Below are 6,139 nucleotides of genomic sequence, written 5' to 3'. Positions count from 1 at the left end.
CTACAGGATATTACCAAATTCTCCTTAAATGATTTCTTGGATCCGATTTTACCTGCTTTATTACAGATCAAAACACTAGTTCAGGTTTAAGTAGCTCCTCGAGAGCAGAGGCCCACGTTTCTATGTCCTCATCAAATCCCGGCGTCTGGCATGTTTTGTGCTATTTTGTTGAAATAGCGAAGTGGTAAACCCAGAAACAACTAAGCGGTGGAGGTGGCCCAGAGTCCAAGGTTAGTCTCTGCATGCCGGCCATTCCCAAGTTAAGAGTTAAGAGATTCTGTTATTCTACCAAAATTATTCCATAATACCAACGTATAAGTCTGTTTAGTGTAGAGTGACCTACTGCATACCTTGGAAATGGTAGGTGCTCAACAATTATAAATATGCACATTTATAGAATTTACTTGTGTGCCTGCCAGGCACCTTTCTAAGCGTTTTACTTCTCTCAAGTCACTTAATCCTCAAGCTTCCTACCCCATTTCACAGACGAGAGAACTGAAGACTACAGAAGTTCAGCAGTTTGCCCAAGGTCACACTAGTAGCGGACTCAAGACTAGGGACACCTGGGTTAGCTTGGTCACTTAAAAGTCTGACTTTGGCTCAGGTCATGATCTCATGGGTCGTGGGTCTGAGCCCCGAGTCAGTACAGAGCCTGCTTGAAATTCTCTTTCTCCCTCTTTCTCTGCCCTTCCCCTGCCCATGTGCTCCGTTTCCCTCTCAAAATAAATTTAAAAAATAAATAAATAAAGGAAGGCAAGCAGCCCAGAGCCAGAGTTGGTGCTCTTAATGCTAAATATTCCCTCTGCTGCTAGACTCAAGTAACGAAGCAGTAGAGTTACAAGTCTGTGAAGCTATTTGGTGAAATGCGTAAAATTGAAGCATTTCAGTACCCAAACTAAGGACTTTGAGGAAATTGTCATTTGAATGAATTCACACAAAGTAATCGTTAGTAACCAGAGCTACCTTCCAGGACCCCTTTGGTATCCCCTCTTTGAGGCATATGTCCTGAGCAGATGGTTCTGGAAGTTTTCCAGACTGTCATCATCAGGTGTCTCAAGAAGGAGGTGCTTCCAGTCTTCCTGGAAGCAGAGGAAAAGGCGCAGGTTGCAGACCTGCCCTCAAGAGAAAGTTTTTGTTTGTTTTGTTTCAAATCTCTTCTCTTAAACTCTGCTTTGACCTCCAGCTGAAATGGGGTGTGGCAGCTTTTAAAGAGTCATTGAGTCTTGGATTCAGTTTCATGGTGGCTGATTTTGAAGACCCTTGAATAATGATGGTAAAGCAGGCAAATGGCTCTTTCAGGTCCCTCCTGTATTTATGGCCTCTACTTCCTGGTTTGGGGGAAGTGTTATTATTATGCCACGAATCCTCTGTAAACCAACAGCATATGTGCATAGGACTCTCAGAAATTACACAGCTTTCCCAATTGCAATTGTTTCTACCCATAATTTACCAAAAACAAACAAACCCCACCCCAAAACATAAAAGTAACTCAATAAAACTCAACCCCAGGTGACTCTAAAACTTCTACATTTTCCTCCACAGAGTAATTTCCATGTTAATTTCCACAGTTGGTCCCCAAATGACAGTTTCTCATATACTGTGTATATTGGCGTTTTGCTCTGATAAAAGATTAAAGGCAAATTCTGCCCCTCGCTTTGAAAGTCCCCTCTCTCCACAGGCGTGGTGGAAATCTTTGGAACAGAGAGGCCCCGAGACAGTCTCAGCCTGTCAGTGAGGTGCAAAATATCTGTTCCACAGAGTAGTTCTTCTAAGGGCGATTCCTTCAAAAAGCTATTTGCACTAGGCTGTGTCTTCATCAGGCCACTGTCGCTCCAAACAATTACTTTAAGAGGCTCATCATATACTCATCAAATCCTGTGTTCATTCTGAGGTCACCAGATGAGTCATAGCCTGCGTGGCTTCCCATATTCAGGAGATTCTTCCACAACTAGTTGTTAATGGGTTACAGCTAGCATATAAATCCCCTCTGTCGTTAGACTGCAAGCTCTCATCGGGACAGTTTTGCTGAACAAGGGGAATCAAAGTCTCTTAATGTGTGAGGTCCTCCGTAGGGCCTACCAAATCAAGCTGACAGCAGTTGTCTTAAACGGCAGCGACTTTCCCATTCCATCACCTTCTTAACAGCTGAGAGGGTCCATGCTCTCCTTACTATGTTCCCAAGCTTGTCACAAGGGACATGGAAAGCAGGGTGCCCAAGGGGCTGTGGCTGAATGTGAGGGAACTCGTCAAAGACATCCTGAAGATGTCCTCAGCACTACACCATGTGGCCGCGATCACAGCACACAAACGCACAAAGCCTTTTCATAGTCTCTACTCTTTACCCCCAGGGAGAACTGTGATTCATCTATTCCAAGCATGTAAACATTCACATGCTTAAAAAGAGAAAACTCTGAGGCAAGGGAGGTTTAGCCTTGCATAAGTAGCTCATTTCAACGTTCAGAAAGGCTGAGGGACTCTCTTCTTTTAACCTGAATGCCTCATGTGGCTGTGTGTGCTGATTCCCCAGGAGAGCGGGAGAACATCTGGCCACCGCATCTGTGTTCAAACCCTTTACATCCTCTCAGACTGTGACTAGATTCAGAATCAGGTGACCATGTGTAAAGTTTCCCGACTGATCATTCCTCTTGTCAGAAAATGGCACCAACGATGAAAACGTGGTGGTGGTTGTGAACCAGTGAAAAACATTCATCTAAAATGAATGACGTACTGTAATAAATTTTGGGAAAGCTTTCGTGTCTACTGAATAAAAGAGAGTTCTGTATGGAAGATCCATTTATCTTCTGTGAAAAGTCTGGTGCAACTGAACGAAGCAGAAAATTGGCTGGAAAGTCTCTGTTGGGAACACGATAGAGCCATGTGCTTCCATTTCAAATGGCATTGGATTTTGGGAGGATCCAGTGAACTTTGGCCATATTTTTAAAATCTTTTTTAACGTTCATTTATTTTTGAGAGATGGAGAGAGACAGAGTATGAGAGGGGAAGGGGCAGAGAGAGAGGAAGACAGAGAATCCGAAGCAGACTCCGGGCTCTGAGCTGTCAGCACAGAGCCTGACGCGGGGCTCGAACCCATGAACCATGAGATCATGACCTGAGCCGAAGTTGGACGCTTAACCGACTGAGCCACCCAGGCACCCTGAACTTTGGCTGTTTCTAAACACTTAATGAACATCATTCCCGTTACATCCTAGGATGTTGTGCAGAAGTACAAAGACCTAGTTTGGGAACCTTTTACAGAATGTACAGTGCATACTGCGTACATCCAAGCCAAGCAGGACCGAATTCTTAGCCTTTTATATTTTAAATAAAATCCAGTAACGGTTTTCAACACATGAGATTTTCTAGTTAGGCTCTTCAAGAAAGGCAGGACTGAAGGCAAATACGGTGTTAATAAGACAAATTTGTCCTCTCACTTTGAGAAGAGCCTCAGATGTGGCATTTTAACACGTTTACTGTATGAGGAAGACTTTCCACTGTACGTTTCCTTGTTTGGCTGCTCCCCACCCCCTCCCTTAAAGTTGCTAGGTTCTGCCACAAAGATGTTCAAGTCTGTTTTGTTGGCAGCTTAGGACGCATCTGTGACCTTACCAAAGTGGAAGTGAAAGCTCTCAGTTTTTCTTCTTTCTTTCTTTTTTTTTTTTGCAACAGTAAATCTATTAATTTTACAGTCAGTTGAACAGCAATAGGTTAATTTGTTTAAAGTCTGCATTCACAAAGAAAACCTGAGTCGCAGCAGCTTGAATGCCTGGAAACTGCGGCGTGGTGGCTGAAGGGTAGACACGCTTAACAACTTGCTGGGGACGGATGCCGGCGACCACTGTCACCTGCTTCTCCGCACAGGTGCTGACCCCTCGGTCGATCTGGGGCCTCCTGACGGGGTAGCAGGAAGGCCGGGCCTTTTGTGTGCTACAGAGAGTGCTTTTCCAAGGACTGGGCCCGTTTTCTCCAGCAACCACAGGAAGCAGAAGAAAGAAGAGGTTAAGGGCCACCGTGAGGGTCAGAACGGGTTAAATTTAGTTAACATCAGAGGTTATAGCTTTTAACAAGAGCTTCAAGAAAACTTATTCGAAGACGCAATTTGTTTCTTCTTTGTCGACTGTTATTATTATTTTTGGCCCTATTGACAGTGGCAGCTTAACAAAGTTTTTATAGGCTGGAGGTTTTCATCCTTTATAGAGAATAAAGGATTGTGTTCCTAAAGAGAGTTGCAGGTGGAAGACTTTATAAAGTTTCCATGATTTTCAAATTGGGAGCTTTCAAATAGGCTCCCTGCTTGGCTAAGTCAAAAATAATCCATGAGGGGTGTTGAAAAAATTCCCCATTAGAAATGGAGGAATGCCTCAGCCGTCAGATGCAGGGGCTCGAATGTCTAGAAGCTTCTTTGTGTGTGTTTACTTTCAACCATCCTTGCATAGTTTTCCCAGTTTTTTTCTTTCCAAAATTACCAAAGAGGCCCCCTCTTAAGTTTCCATGCATGTGTGTCTTTAAATTTAGAGCATAACACTGGGCATACCTAGCTGTGTATTATTTCTCTATGCAAGCAAAAGAGATCACCATAGATTTCTGCATGTGTCCTTCATGCTCTTACCATTCTAGTACTCCATAGTTTCTACCCAAAGATGGAAATCTTATGGAAATTGGTCTTTGGAAAGAGAGTCGTTATCAATGCTCGCCTTTCAATTGGAAAATCACACCCATCAGGAGGTATGATTTACCTAGAACTGACGTTGAATGTCTTGTGATACACGAAGGCTTCAGGTATTATTTAACTGCATTTCTATGATAAGAGGCTCGATTTCTTTTTCATGAGTTTTATGTATGCATCATGTGGTTGAGGTGTTAGAATCCCGAACCTGGGTTTCCAGAGCCTCGGTTTCTATCTGATGGTCAAGGGTAAGTTCAGTCAACACATCTACATGCTGTACTGTACTACGCCTTTGACAACATGTTTGCTTTAAGTACAGTGAGGACGCATTTAATTATTATTTGGGAAATAAGACATTTTGCATAAGAGAATCTTCCAGATACCTAAGCATGCCTTCCAAAAAAACACAGAGCTTCTAACCATTTTGAATAAAGGTATTTTAGATAACGTATTGCAGAGTATTGCATCCTGAAGTGTGGCATAATGAATTTTTTAAAGAACAAGGGCTTCATTATGACTAGACATTATTATATGGTCCTGTATAATATCGTCATCCCTGTATCAAGTGCCACTGCGCTCCATGTACCAAACTGTAGTGGCTTCGAATTAGTGATTTTTTTAAAATGTTTTATTTATTTCTGAGAGAGAGAGAGAGAGCATGAACAGGGGAGGGGCAGAATGAGAGGGAGACACAGAATCCAAAACAAGCTCCAAGCTCTGAGCTAGCTGTCAGCACAGAGCCTGATGAGGGGCTTGAACCGTGAGATCATGACCTGAGCCGAAGTCGGACTCTTAACTGACTGAGCCACCTAGGTGCCCCTTGAAATTTGTGATTTTTACTTGTCTTAGGCTTTCTCTCTCCTCTCTTGCCATAATACTGTGAATGTCCCCTTCTTGTTGCCATATGGCTACCTAGCTTTATAGTCCTCCCCACCTTCTAACTAACGTTCTGCTCAAAGTCAAGTTCAGTCTCACCTGGCCAAATGCAGGGATCGTTTAAGGAGACTTCTACTCTCTGACTGTCCTTATTCTGAATCAGCCCTCACACCGCAGCCAGGCTAACCACCTTTGAGTAAAGCTTCGGCTACACCACTCCTTCCGGTAGGTTCCCTCATCCTACTGCTGAATTGGATCGTGAGCTTCCACTCTAGCATTTGCTGCCCTCTGCAGTGTATCTCTACCCTATTGGAGTTGACAGGACAGTCAGTTTGCCTGCTTGGCCCAGGCCCCTTCCTCAGCCCCTGAAAGGGGAGCCATACAAACCCAAAGACCTGCCCCCGTTCCCTCTTGCTGCCCACGCCCGGTTACGCCAGGGGAGAAGCCTGACCTACGGGAATCTGGTCCACAGACCGTGCCGACATGCCCGCTTTCCCAGTATATAGCTCTCTCACCCTTCCATGGCACATCACGTGGGCACCCTAAAATAGCAGCTGTGGTACCTGCAATTTCTGAAAGTGTTCTTTGAAGGAGAGTGTG

Source organism: Hyaena hyaena, unplaced genomic scaffold (assembly GCF_003009895.1).
Source record: "Hyaena hyaena isolate Hyena2069 unplaced genomic scaffold, ASM300989v1 scaffold_11, whole genome shotgun sequence".
Lineage (NCBI taxonomy): Eukaryota > Metazoa > Chordata > Mammalia > Carnivora > Hyaenidae > Hyaena > Hyaena hyaena.
This window is presented reverse-complemented; position numbering follows the sequence as displayed.